We start from the raw sequence: 13,575 nt of genomic DNA, 5'->3' as shown, positions 1-13,575 counted from the left end.
TCAGACAGAGGGGCCTCCCTCTCGGGCCTTCTGACTACGGCCATAAGACAGAGGGGCCTCCCTCTCGGGTCTTCTGACTACGGCCATCAGACAGAGGGGCCTCCCTCTCGGGCCTTCTGACTACGGCCATCAGACTGAGGGGCCTCCCTCTCGGGCCTTCTGACTACGGCCATAAGACAGAGGGGCCTCCCTCTCGGGTCTTCTGACTATGGCCATCAGACAGAGGGGCCTCCCTCTCGGGCCTTCTGACTACAGGCCATCAGAATGAGGGGCCTCTCTCTCGGGTCTTCTGACTACGGGCCATCAGAGTGAGGGGCTTCCCTCTCGGGCCTTCTGACTACGGGCCATCACACAGAGGGGCCTCCCTCTCGGGCCTTCTGACTACGGGCCATCAGACAGAGGGGCCTCCCTCTCGGGCCTTCTGACTACGGGCCATCAGACAGAGGGGCCTCCCTCTCGGGCCTTCTGTTTCCTCATCTACAGGATGGAGGAAATGGATCGCTCCCCTCTCTCTGCAGTGCAGATACATGAAACATAGGCCCCACAATAAATTGCATATGAACGGACAAATCAAAGTCCTCCTAAGCCAGCGAGCACTGGACATCCGTGAACTCACATTTTTTCCTACTATTTGAACATGCGATAGAGCTGGAGGAGCGGTTTGAAGGGGAGCTCTGTTTGGCATGTCCAATGGATAAAAAATTCAAAAGCAAGTGACAGAGGGGTCAGGGGAGCAGACCAGTGTGGAGGAAGAAGCCGTGTGGGAGTAGCCAAGCATCTTAGGTATTGCTGCCTGAGACCTGGCACCCCTAGACATCTGACCAGAACCAGGTGCCATTGTGGGAGTGGTGGTGATGGCTCAGAGCAGCAGGCGTGTGGGGGCCCTCTGTCCCCTGCTGATGATGAGAGGGAGGAATGGAGGCCTCCACGTGACCTGTCTGCCCTTCCTATGGGACTCACCGTCTTAGTCAGGGTTTCTATTCCTGTCCTGATCATCGTGAGCATGAGCAACTTGAAAACGGATGGCTTATTTCATCTGAGTTTGTAGTGCGTTTTTGAGGCACCCATGGAAGGAAGCTGGAGGCAGGAGCTGAAGCAGAAGGCATGGAGGAAGGCTGCTTACTGGCTTGCTCTTCATGGCTTTCTAGGCCTGTTTTCTTAAAGCACTCTGGAACACCAACAGAGCAGCCTGCCATTTTCCCCTGGGGTATGAAAGTCCAAATCACTTCTTTTCATAGCCATGTTTCTCCTCAAATCCTCCAGTGCAGGGTAGCGGGGACAATATTTCCTCTTCCCCACGGCTTACCCTAGCAGATACTTAAGCACTCGTAGTTCACGGTGAGACCAGCAGGCACCAGGAAGGCCCAGTGGACAGCATGATAGTGTCAGCCCTAGGGACGTGGTCCAATGGTAATGCAGAGTGGGCCTCTAAGGTGTGGGTCCCACACCGAGCATAATTACAGATAGCATCCTGGGGTGAGACTGAGTTTCTCTGTCTGAGTCATGGATATGAAACATAAACCTAAATCTCCTGGAAGGTGAATCCTGCTCATTTGGGACAGATATTGTGATATGGGTGACCTGTCACTCCGTGGGAGGAACAAAGGGACAACCAGACACACTGCCCACTCCCATAGCCCTCTGGATTGAAAAAAGGCCAGCACGCTGTTATCTAGAGTCCCATTAACTACACAGTCTAGATGGAAGCCCCTGCCTGCCATCCCACGTAACGTTCAGATCCAGGCATAATATCTGAGCCTACAGTTGCCAGAGTCCAAATCTCCAACCCCTGTAGCCAACCGCGTCTGAGTTCCTAGCCCCCACTTCCTTTAGATTACTCCAGGCAAACAGACTGCTTGTCGCTTACCCAGATCTTGGACTTAAGCTCCCTCTCCAGGCCTCTTAATCCAAGCCCCCATTAGTGTTTCAGTCCCAGCCTCAGCTCAGACCCAGTCAGCTGAGTTTGCCCTTCCCCCGTCGCTCCACCAGCTCCATGTATCTCCTCTTGACTTTGGCTCCTCGAGACCGGGTTTTCAGGGCTGTCCTCTGCGCCTGTTGTCTGAGCACTGATCCACTGTGTGTTGAGCGTGACTCTGCGTGTCTGTGCACGTGCCTCTGCATGTGTGTGTGTGTGTGTCTGCATTTCATCTGGGTATCTGTATCCCTGTGTGTTTTCTTCCAGCCCCTGCGTCTCAGTTTCGAGCCCCACCCCCACCCTCTTTCTGTGCAATCCATGTAGGATTTTTGTGATTGCTTCCTCCAGTTCAAATACTAATCAAATCTAGACATCCAGACACCCCCTCTAAAGTTCCTTTTCATCATATCTCCTCTGTGATTACCTTAGCCAAGTCTTTGTCACCGATGGACCAGCCCCTCACACACAGCCTCCTGTCCTGTCATGCCTATGCCCTGCATAGCTACCTACCTGATGAATGCTGCCCCCTCACCTAGCCAGAGGCCCTGCTTCACCTCATCATCCCCTGCTCTCACTCTCAGACTGAGCTCTCTTCTCAGGATGGCTGGGGCATGCTTCAATTTGGAACCAGAATACTGCTAGGCTAAAGACATGGACGGAGCTCGAGACCATGCCAGGGGGAAAGTGAAGGAGACAATGGCTATGAAGAATTTGGTGCTGTTGGTGGTGTTGGCATCTCCAACAGCTTTGACGTCCATCTCCTCAGAGCCTTTGGTAGCTGGGTTCAAAGCTTTCAGATGTTTTTGGTGAGCCTCGCTCCTTGTCCACCTGCTCATTCTGGTCTTCGTCCCTGCTCTAGTGGCACAAATGCACGGGAGGCAAGAGTGGCGTGGGCTTGTACAGGTTCCCCAAAGCTTTCCTGCCCTACGGGGGGAAGGTCTTAGGGGCACCAGACAGTCACAAGCTTCCTAGAGCCCCAAACTAGGTGCTATAAAAAGACTGGGTTTTCTAGGGAGCGTGATGCTTGGCCCTCCCCTCACTTCCCATGGCTTCTGACTTGGCAGAATGAGCCCTGAGAACTGAAAAAGCCCTGTGCTGGCCCAGACACTGGTGCAGGCACTCCAGCTGGATTCTGAAACCTTGGATGGTGGCGGGGGCACGGGGGCCTATGCTGTCAATATAGCCTCGGCCTCTAGCCCAGCTGCATAGGCTGCTGCAGCTGCTGTTTGTAGGTCCTTCAATCGGATGGGTCACTAGCCATCGGGTGACTCCACAGCCGGCCCCAGGAGTTGATGCTTAGCCTTGGCAGCGGACGCCCCTGAGATAATCTTTGTCTTCTTGCAGATGTCCCAGGGGTTAGTGGATAGCGGAACAGCTGCCCCAGGGACACCAGAAACAGCTGCACAATCCCACAACACCTCTAGCCCAGGAGGTTGCTGCCAAGGGGCCAAGTAGGGCCTGTGATTTCTCTCAGCCTCCAAGGGTCAAAGAGATAGATGCTATCCAGCCTCAACAGCCTTCCTGAACCAGAATTAAATCTTTGATATCCCTCAGTCAGAAGTTATCAGTGCAATGGCCTTTCCATGGTTCATGAGGTCTACAGGGCCCAAGAGTCCATGCCGGAGAGTCCCAGTGCTGCTTCTAGATGCCCCAGACATCCCCTGCCAGGGAAGGGAGAGACCACCAAGTCTGGGGAGGCTCTGGCTCAGACAGGAAGGGTGGAGCCTCAGAATGTTGTGGCCACAGCTGCTACCAAGGCCAAAACAATCACAAGTACCCTAGAGTGTGAGGGAAGCCACTGTTGCCCAGCACAGTGCTGAGCCCTGGCTCAGGATGGGAGGCAAGGGAACCAAAAAAGCGAGACTTCCCGTCATTTGGAGTCTCTTGTCCCTCTTTTCTTTCTCTCGTCTCCTGTCCATAGCCTTCTTCCTCTGCTCTCCTTTCCCATCCCTCCCACTCCTCCCCTACTCACGCCTTTCTCTTGTGTGTCCATGTTCCTCCACTACACATTTTTAGCATGTTTCGGTGACTCCATGTAGCTCCTATTCTCTGGTCTGGTTGGAGAGCGCACCAGTCAGTGCTTGTACTTCTCTTGCGGCCAAGAGCCTGTATGGGTAAGGGATGCATGGGGCCCTCTTGAATAGAGCATCTGGAAACCCTGCATGTGGCTGTCATTCCTGACATAGTCCAAACACCTGATAAAGGACATGAGAGCAGTGAAGAAGAAAGAGATCCTGCTCTGGTTCCCTTCGCCTGTATGGTATCTCAGCCCCCACCGACATCTTGGGCTCAGTTAGCACCTAGGTCCCCAGCGGCCCCAAGTTCACAGATACATCAAGGCAAGTGTTGGGCCGGCCCCTGAGCACCATGACCCTTCTGCCAAAGAGTAAGAAGCCCAGCCCTCTGCCAAAGAGCAAGAAGCCCATCCCTCTGCCAAAGAGCAAGAAGCCCATCCCTCTGCCAAAGAGCAAGAAGCCCATCCCTCTGCCAAAAAGTAAGAAGCCCATCCCTCCTGTCTTTTTTGCTCCTTCCCCATGGGCTAGCACTCTGTGGCTACCCATGCCTTGATTTCCTCTGGTGTAACTCCTCCTACTCCAGGCAAGTAAGCTGGTGAAATACCTGGTGATTAAGGACTACAAAGAGGTACCCATCAGGCAGGCAGGTAGACAGTCTATGCCTCTATAAACATCCCTTTAACATCTCTATAAACATGTACCCCACTGTTCATGCTGCAGTGGTTTCTGTCTCTCAGCATGGTGTTCAGAATGGCTGCCTTCAGCCGGAATGGCCAAAATGCTGAGTCTCTGAGGCCCTGCTCAGACCAGCTGCATTTGCTGAGCATTCTGTCATCCCATCCCTGCAAGCATGCTGAAGGATGTCATCAGAGAATATGATTAACACTTGCCTGAGGACATTGCAAGACACACCTACACTCTGGAAAAGCAGGTAATGAGGGGAGGAACTCCAAGCTATCAGAACCTTTGGCCAGGCTGTGGCCTCATTGCTCTAGAAGCCTCCTCTAGCCCTCACTGCTTGAGCTTCTACTACACCAGCAGTGCAGCGGGAACATGTCCCCCCTAGTGTCCCCCTGCCCTCTGAGAGTCTCTGTCTCCTAAGACAGATGCTACTCGTTGTCCCTGCTTGCTCCAGTTTCTCTTAGAATCTCACCCAGGCGTGGACTCCTGACTGGGAGCTGAGGAAATGTCCTGACCAGGGCTTGACTGGGTGCATCAATTCCCAGCATAGGGTTTGACTTCACTGGTTTCTGTTCAGGTAGAACTTTGGGATCCACCTGAAGGAAATAGACAAGAACATCCATTCTTGTCTACATGAGGGATTCTTCTGCTGCTTTTGGGGGAAGTGAGGAAGGGAAAGGAAATGCTGTGGCCTGTCCCTGCCTAAAAGCTCCCAGGGAAACAGGAGTGCAGGACTAAGGGGCCCAGTAAGTCTCTCTCTCTCTCTCTCTCTCTCTCTCTCTCTCTCTCTCTCTCTCTCTCTCTCTCTCTCCCTCCCTCCCTCCCTCCCTCCCTCCCTCCCTCCCTCCCTCCTCTCTCTCTCTCTCTCTCTCTCTCTCTCTCTCTCTCTCTCTCTCTCTCTCTCTCTCGGAACAGCACGCAACAACTGCAGGTGGGAAGGAAGCATGCTGGGCCCAGGCCTGTCTGCATTTTGGGTTTTGCAGGCATGCACCCATGCAGGTGCACACCTACACACATAGCTTGGAGGAAAAGCAGCTTGTTCTTTGGTCCAGAATTGACAGGTCAGTCCTCCCGTGGAGATGCTCGCATGTAGATCTTGAGGCAGACAGGACCAACAAACCCTGCATCTGTATTTGTACACCTTATGGCCTTCTGCAAAGTTTCTGCTCCCAGCCCTGTAACATTGGGGCATCCACCTTCAGCCTACAGAACTCATAGTATCTGGAAGACTTTTCAATGAAGCAGGAAATTTGAAAGATAGTTCTGCCTATATTGGCAGGGTGTCAGCCACTTTCTTCTGTGTCCTGCAGAATGTCTGGAAGACTCTTTCATGAAGCAGGAACCCTGAAGGACTGTTTCACCTTTAGGCAAGTTCAGCAGCCCTTTTTCTGTGGGTCCTGCCTGTCCATATTTATACAGCATAACATCAAGTATTCCAGGCCAGAGCAGTTTCTTGCCCAAATGGCTAATCAACTCCATAAGGAGCCTCTTCAATATCCATCATCCTCTTGAAGTAGATTGGTGTTGGGGACTGCGGACCACCAGATCCTGAATTTCCTGTAAACAACTTGCTTTCCTCTGCTCTGAGCCGCCTGCAGCTGCTCTGAGCACAAGACCCTGATGGCAGGGGAGTGGGTTCTGGAGGACCTGCAGCTGAAAGATCCCTAGAGCTGGGGCGTGGCCAGAGCACTATATAAACTGCCCCTGAACACAATAAAGGGGGCATTCTTGGGGAATTCAAGGATGACCCATGTGTGTCTCTCTCTCATTCCCTGTTTGTGTATGTGTGTGTGTGAGTGAGTGTGTGTGTGTGTGTGTGTGTGTGTGTGTGTGTGTGTGTGTGTGTGTGAATCTGCAGGCCCTTGCTCGACTCTCGAACTCTCTTGTAGAGCAGGTGGTATGCTACAGGCTTAGTAACGTAGTACACATAGTAGAAGCGCTACAGGACTGGAGTACACGTAGTAGCACAGACACTACAGATTGGTGCTGCCAGGAGCAGATGAGTCTCATTGTCACGAAAAGTCCTAAGTTCTTAGAACATTTTAAATGTCATATTCTGTTAGTCAAGAATACCTATCCATCTGAAACATATCTCTGTACATCTAGAATACCTAATTAACATGACTACAAGCTTGACTGTTATAGATGACTATTGACCTATATTTCTTAATTATACATTACATTTCAAAATGAGCTGCACAAGCACAATACTTTAATCAAGAGTATATATATATATATATATATATATATATATATATATATAACAAAATTGACCTTAAATTTGTATCGATAGACCAAGATCCCTACCAATACAAAGTATTCATCTCTATACAGAGATGCTCCTGTTCCCTGCCTTACCCACACTATGCATAACTCAGGGAAGAGTGGATTAGCTCGGCCCTCTTGGGGATGAGGCAATTCAATCTCAGGTTGTAGAAATATGAATTTTCTTGGATGGGAAAGAGGACCCTTTATGTGGCGGGGAAGAATTCTCCTTCTGTGGAAAGAGGCTATTGGAGAGCTGGCTACAGTGTGGGGGAAGCTGCGTCCAGACAGCGTCACTCCTCTTCCTCCTCCTCCTCGTTAGAACCAAAGACACTCTGGTTAGAACCAAGTTTCCTCTTGGTGATTTTGGGCATCATTTCATGAATGGCAACTGAGGTGGCAAAAGTGAGTCCTCAGCCTGTTGATAGGGTTCTGCCCAACTTTCTTTGCTGCTGTCCTTGGGGAGTTACTCCCCAAAATGGGACAGTTCCTGTGCCTCACTGCTCTCAGAGGAATAGGCTCCAGGACTGGAATAGTCTGAAATAGGACTCTGGTTCCCTGAGCTAGAAAGACAGCAGAGGGGTCTCACCACAACAGAAGGGTAGCTTCCTGGAACTCCCAGCCCCTTCATAGACCATTGTGCCCAGATGAGATCTCAGACAGTGCGAGTTGGGGGCAGTGGCCATCCTTTCTGTCAGGTGTCTTGGGCTGGCGTTCATGTGGCGTCTGCTGTGAGGGTGTGGTCTTCTGTTGAGGTGCTCTCCTGCAGGAAGTGCTCTACACACATCTCTCACCGCCACTCCCAGCAGGCATGCTCTTCGCTTGCCCTCAGAATCAAGTGCCCATTTCTTTGTAATCTGAAAAGTCATCGTGATGGCTTTGTAAAGCAGAAGTAAGGATTGCATGAGTTTTTTTTTTTTTTTTGGTTTTTCAAGACAGGGTTTCTCTGTAGCTTTGGAACCTGTCCTGGAACTAGCTCTTGTAGACCAGGCTGGCCTCTAACTCACAGAGATCCGCCTGCCTCTGCCTCCCGAGTGCTGGGATTAAAGGCGTGCGCCACCACCGCCCGGCTATTGCATGAGTTTGTTGCACTCATGTGGGATCCTTGGTTCTGGTCAGGTGGGGAAGACCATTCTTTGGGTCAAAGTGCAAAGTGTAGGAACTCTGGCCTCTGGTGTGGACATGCATGGTGACCCAATACATGCTGGTGTCTCAGTTAGGGTCTCTATTGTTGTGAAGAGACACCATAACCACGGCAACTCTTATAAAGGAAAACATTTTATTGGGGCTGGGTCCTAGTTCAGAGGATTAGTTCATTATCATAATGGTATGAAACATGGCAGCATGCAGGCAGACATGGTGCTGGAGAGGTAGCTGAGAGTTCTATATCTGGATCCACAGGCAGCAGGAAGAGAGTGTGAGCCACTGGGTCTCATCTGAGCTTCTGATACCTCCAAGTCCACCCCTAGTGACATCCTCCAACAAGACCATATCTACTCCAATGAAACCATACCATCTAATAATGCCACTCCCTATGAGTCTATGGGAGTCATTTTCATTCAGACCACCACAGCTGGCATGTGGGAAGAAGAAATTCAGGGGCATTCTTGGGGGGGAAAGGGAACCCCGATTGGCTGAGAACACTCTGCAGGAGCCGAGTGTGATAGACCACCAGATCACTAAGCACTTGCCCTGCAGACTCACATGCAAAATTCCCCTATCGTACATGTGAGGAGACTTGGGCTCTGAGATCTGAAGGCTCTGAGCATGTTCCGTAGTGGAAAAAAGGCAGGGCACACCCTTTCTTTGGTACTTAGAGAATGCGCAAGTGCAAACACAGGCAAGTGTGTGTACGTGCCATAGTGCACAAAGTCACACAGTCACGGGTGCTTGTGTCCACACAGAGAAGTACAGGGATTTAAGAGCTCCAGATTCTTCCTTTCTAGTCATTGTCTGTATGGCTTAGCCAGGGACCCTTGCCCCCAGGTGTCCTCGGAGCAAAGGGCTTAAAGATTGACTCTTCTGCTTACGCTTTTGACAGAAATCTGGAGCCTCTGTGGTAAGAAGCAAAAATTGTGGCTTTGCTGTGAGCAAATATCCTACCCAAATTCTGAGTTAGCCCACTGGCGTGAGGTCGCGCAGTTCTTACTCTTGGATGCTGAGGTGTTGGGAGAGGGAGAGGCAGTGTAGACCCCCTTCTGCTAACTGAGGAATATCACCAAGGTAGAAAAGGTCTGCTTGCCTAGAAGAAAGGGATTTTTTCTTCTTGCGCCAATAAACCTGGAATACCATCAGATTCCCCAACATCACCTTATTGCAGTATGAGATCCTCAGCGGTCTTTGAGCCTGCCATGAGACCAGCAAGATGGGGGCCTGAGGCTCAGTGCACAGGTACAGGAGATCTTCTGTGCCTTGTGGTCCTTGACTGAAAGCTCATACCGTGACCCTATCACAAAGGAAGCTCTTAGAGGACCATGAAGAATTTAGCCAGAAATTCATAGATGTCATCCGATGTGTTCTGGGAGCAGGGGGATTCCCAGTCCTGGCATAGAACAGTAGGGGCTTGATTCATTAGGCCTAACACAGGAGGGTGTGGCAGACAGCAGGTGCTCCCTGAATGTGGGATGTTCTGTCTTTAAATTTCTGCTTCCTACATCAGTACCAGAACCAGGATCCTTGGGAGTGGAAGGCTCATTTATTGGAAGCAGTGGATGATGCTTTCCAGAAGATAAATGTGGATATGACTAAGCAACATGCCAGGGTCCAGATGAGGACCCAGATAAAAATTGGGGATGAAGCTTGGATTGGACCATAGAACTGGAACAACATCCAGGCAAAGCTGCTGACATGCGACGAAGACAGAGATTTTAGTGATGCTTGGGCCAGGATCCCTTTTGTATTCTGGGTCAGGTATCATCAGTGCACCCTAAATAGCAACCATGCCAATGGGAGAGCCATATGGAGAACTGGTATCAGAGGCAGCACCAAAGGTGTGGCAAGCACTAACATCCTAGTTAGCCCCAGCACCTGCTCCACCATCTTGACCAGAGACGCCACCAGAGGTGGCACCAGCTTCTCCTATATCCAGTAATATCATCAAAGGGACATGATGCTCTAAGGAAGGGCTGAGAAGCTGGTTAGGGATGTTCAGGGAGGTGAAGGGTGGCCCTGATGGTGGGGGAGTACACATGTTTATTGTTTGTGTCTCTCCCTTGTTGCTATGGAGTCAATCTATGTTCTTCTCTTTGCTCCCTGTGTTCCTGGCGGCATTGAGGACATGAAGCCATCTTCCATACCCAGCTACACTGTGTCACTCAGAGTTCCTCTTACATAGCACCCTGGCCTTTCTCCCTGTGGGTCAGAGGTCATGTGTGAGGGAGGCTATTTTGCCCTTTGTGTTTTACTTGTGTATTTGTGATTTGGGTATCAGTGTTACATCGAAGTTGCAGAATTAGTGTGGATTCCTTGCTTTACCCATGTGTGAGTTGTAGCAGGCCTGTGGATGGCTGAGCTCCTGACTAGGACACTTGTACAGGCCACCCAGAGTCAGGGGGCTCCACTGTGACAAAGGACCTTGGGTGTGTGTGGGTTGGCGTGTGGTACGGAGGTTCAAGCTGAGTGGGGAGAACTTGAGTTCAGAGAGGAGTCTAGATGAAATCATGCCAGGGTTCTCTGGAGCACTGGCTACATGCTAAGAACACAAAGAAAAGACAGCATGGAGGGCCAGAGGTTGGGACCACTGCCCCGTCTCCAGTGACAGAATGCACAAGCAGTCACCACAAAGCCTACTTGTCCCCAGATCCCTCTTTTTGGGGACAAGGGTCTGTAAGCTTTCACTCATCGCTCTGAGAGTGAGTCAAGTCTTCCTAGATGGAACAGGGTCTTAGGACAATTGAGGCCAGCCCATAGCCATGGTATTCTTCTGCAGGCATTAAGGGGGCTGGGTACTGTTGACAAAGAAAGATACGACAATAGCAACACATTCTGAGCACCCACCCAGCCCAGTTTTCATGTGGCTAGGGACTCCGATGCTCTTCCTGGACGGTGGTGTCTCCTGGTGAGGCCAAGGCCAGGCCTTGATGCTGGTATCTCCAGGGCTACAGGATACCTGCCAAGGATGGCTGTAGGGAAGCAGGTTGTCCAGGTACAAGGCCATGAGGGAAGAGACAAATTGATCTCCTGGGAAGGGTTAAGTAGCAAGCAGGGACAGTGTTCAGAGATTCCTGGACTGTCTCAAGAATGTCCACAGCCTAGCTAGACAGAACCCTACTTAGCCACAAGGGATCCAGTAGTTCCAGGGTCCCTGCCTCCACATTGCTTCTCAAGAGGAAGTACCCATATGAGCTACACTGAAATCATGACTTAGAGTATCTGTATAAATTGCAAGGCGTAGTGGAAAGTGAACCTCAGGTCTGTTGGCAAGAATATGGTTATGAATTTGACAGGGAGAGCAGTATACCAGCCCAGAGCCCCTTAGAGTGTGGCGGGGGTGGGATGGACTTGCATAGGTCCCACACCTAGGACCCAACTGTGGTTTTTTCCAACAGATTTTGAGGTTGGGATGAAACCCTCCTTGGTGACCTGTGCTGATTATCTGGTGTTAGGCTTGGCATTTGGCCACTTGAACATGGTGGGGCTCTGACAATCACTGGCTTGCAATGTTTGGTATAAACACACGCAGAGACACGCACACATAGGAACGGAGCCTTGTCGTTCAGTGTCCTCACCTCTGTTCGGGACTGACAGACAGGAGGGATGCCTGGGACGCCAGGCTAGGTGTGTTCCATTGTACTCATGATGATTAGGATCTCCTGACACATTCCTGAAAAGAGTTGGTCCATGTCTTCTCCGCCAACAGGACAACAACATTAACCAAGAGCCGTGAGTGTGAGCACCATGAGATAGGACAGCACATGCGGGAAGGAGGAAGAAACAGCTACAAGAAGTTGGTACATCCCATTCTGGATGCTCCTACCCATCCTTCTCCCATGACACCTTTCCAAGAAGACCTCACCAGGCATCCACACCTGCCACTACTCTCCAGGGAGTGGTGCTGAGAACAGGCAGGACAAGGAGAAGAGGAGCAGCCAGGGCAGGCAGAGAAAATGTAATGGGATAGCCATGGCAAGTGTTCAGAGAGTGGATGTGCTGGCTAGTTTTATTTCAACTTGAGACAAGCTAGAGTTACTTGGGAAGAAGGAACCTCAATTAAGAAAATTCCCCCAGAATTTTGGCCTCTGAGTAACTCTATGGGAAAATACCTCTGGTTATTCTCTTGATCAATGGTTGATGTGGTACCACCCCTAGGTTGGAGGTCCGGAGTGCTATGACTAGGAAGCCATGACGAGCAAGCCAGTAAGCAGCCTTCCTCCATGCCTTCTGCTTCAGCTCCTGCCTCCAGCTTCCTTCCATGGGTGCCTCAAAAACGCACTACAAACTCAGATGAAATAAGCCATCCGTTTTCAAGTTGCTCATGCTCACGATGATCAGGACAGGAATAGAAACCCTGACTAAGACGGTGAGTCCCATAGGAAGGGCAGACAGGTCACGTGGAGGCCTCCATTCCTCCCTCTCATCATCAGCAGGGGACAGAGGGCCCCCACACGCCTGCTGCTCTGAGCCATCACCACCACTCCCACAATGGCACCTGGTTCTGGTCAGATGTCTAGGGGTGCCAGGTCTCAGGCAGCAATACCTAAGATGCTTGGCTACTCCCACACGGCTTCTTCCTCCACACTGGTCTGCTCCCCTGACCCCTCTGTCACTTGCTTTTGAATTTTTTATCCATTGGACATGCCAAACAGAGCTCCCCTTCAAACCGCTCCTCCAGCTCTATCGCATGTTCAAATAGTAGGAAAAAATGTGAGTTCACGGATGTCCAGTGCTCGCTGGCTTAGGAGGACTTTGATTTGTCCGTTCATATGCAATTTATTGTGGGGCCTATGTTTCATGTATCTGCACTGCAGAGAGAGGGGAGCGATCCATTTCCTCCATCCTGTAGATGAGGAAACAGAAGGCCCGAGAGGGAGGCCCCTCTGTCTGATGGCCCGTAGTCAGAAGGCCCGAGAGGGAGGCCCCTCAGTCTGATGGCCTGTAGTCAGAAGGCTCGAGAGGGAGGCCCCTCAGTCTGATGGCCTGTAGTCAGAAGGCCAGAGAGGGAGGCCCCTCAGTCTGATGGCCCGTAGTCAGAAGACCCGAGAGGGAGGCCCCTCACTCTGATGGCCTGTAGTCAGAAGGCCCGAGAGGGAGGCCCCTCAGTCTGATGGCCCGTAGTCAGAAGACCCGAGACGGAGGCCCCTCTGTGTGATGGCCTGTAGTCAGAAGGCCCGAGAGGGTGGCCCCTCTGTGTGATGGCCCGTAGTCAGAAGGCCCGAGAGGGAGGCCCCTCTGTGTGATGGCCTGTAGTCAGAAGGCCCGAGAGGGAGGCCCCTCTGTCTGATGGCCTGTAGTCAGAAGGCCCGAGAGGGAGGCCCCTCAGTCTGATGGCCTGTAGTCAGAAGGCCCGAGAGGGAGGAACCTCAGTCTGATGGCCCGTAGTCAGAAGGCCCGAGAGGGAGGCCCCTCTGTCTGATGTCCCGTAGTCAGAAGGCCCGAGAGGGAGGCCCCTCTGTCTGATGGCCTGTAGTCAGAAGGCCAGAGACGGAGGCCCCTCAGTCTGATGCCCCGTAGCAGAAGGCCCGAGACAGAGGCCCCTCTGTG

General features: G+C 51.6%; 1 non-coding gene and 2 pseudogenes across 1 annotated transcript; all 3 read left to right on the top strand.

Annotated features, from left to right (window-relative positions):
• The first annotated feature begins 2,566 nt into the window (after positions 1-2,566).
• Positions 2,567-4,277, top strand: LOC121445306 (annotated as a pseudogene).
• Positions 4,278-4,282: 5 nt separating this feature from the next.
• On the top strand, positions 4,283-9,967 carry LOC121445305 (annotated as a pseudogene).
• LOC121445319 lies at positions 8,860-8,983 on the top strand. The gene has a single exon (XR_005973912.1). It is a non-coding gene; the product is annotated as a small nucleolar RNA SNORA11 (small nucleolar RNA).
• Positions 9,968-13,575: the final 3,608 nt, after the last annotated feature.

This window comes from Microtus oregoni, unplaced genomic scaffold (assembly GCF_018167655.1).
Source record: "Microtus oregoni isolate MIOR12 unplaced genomic scaffold, Mior012 000173F_ref0000288, whole genome shotgun sequence".
Classification (NCBI taxonomy): domain Eukaryota; kingdom Metazoa; phylum Chordata; class Mammalia; order Rodentia; family Cricetidae; genus Microtus; species Microtus oregoni.
This window is presented reverse-complemented; position numbering and strand designations above follow the sequence as displayed.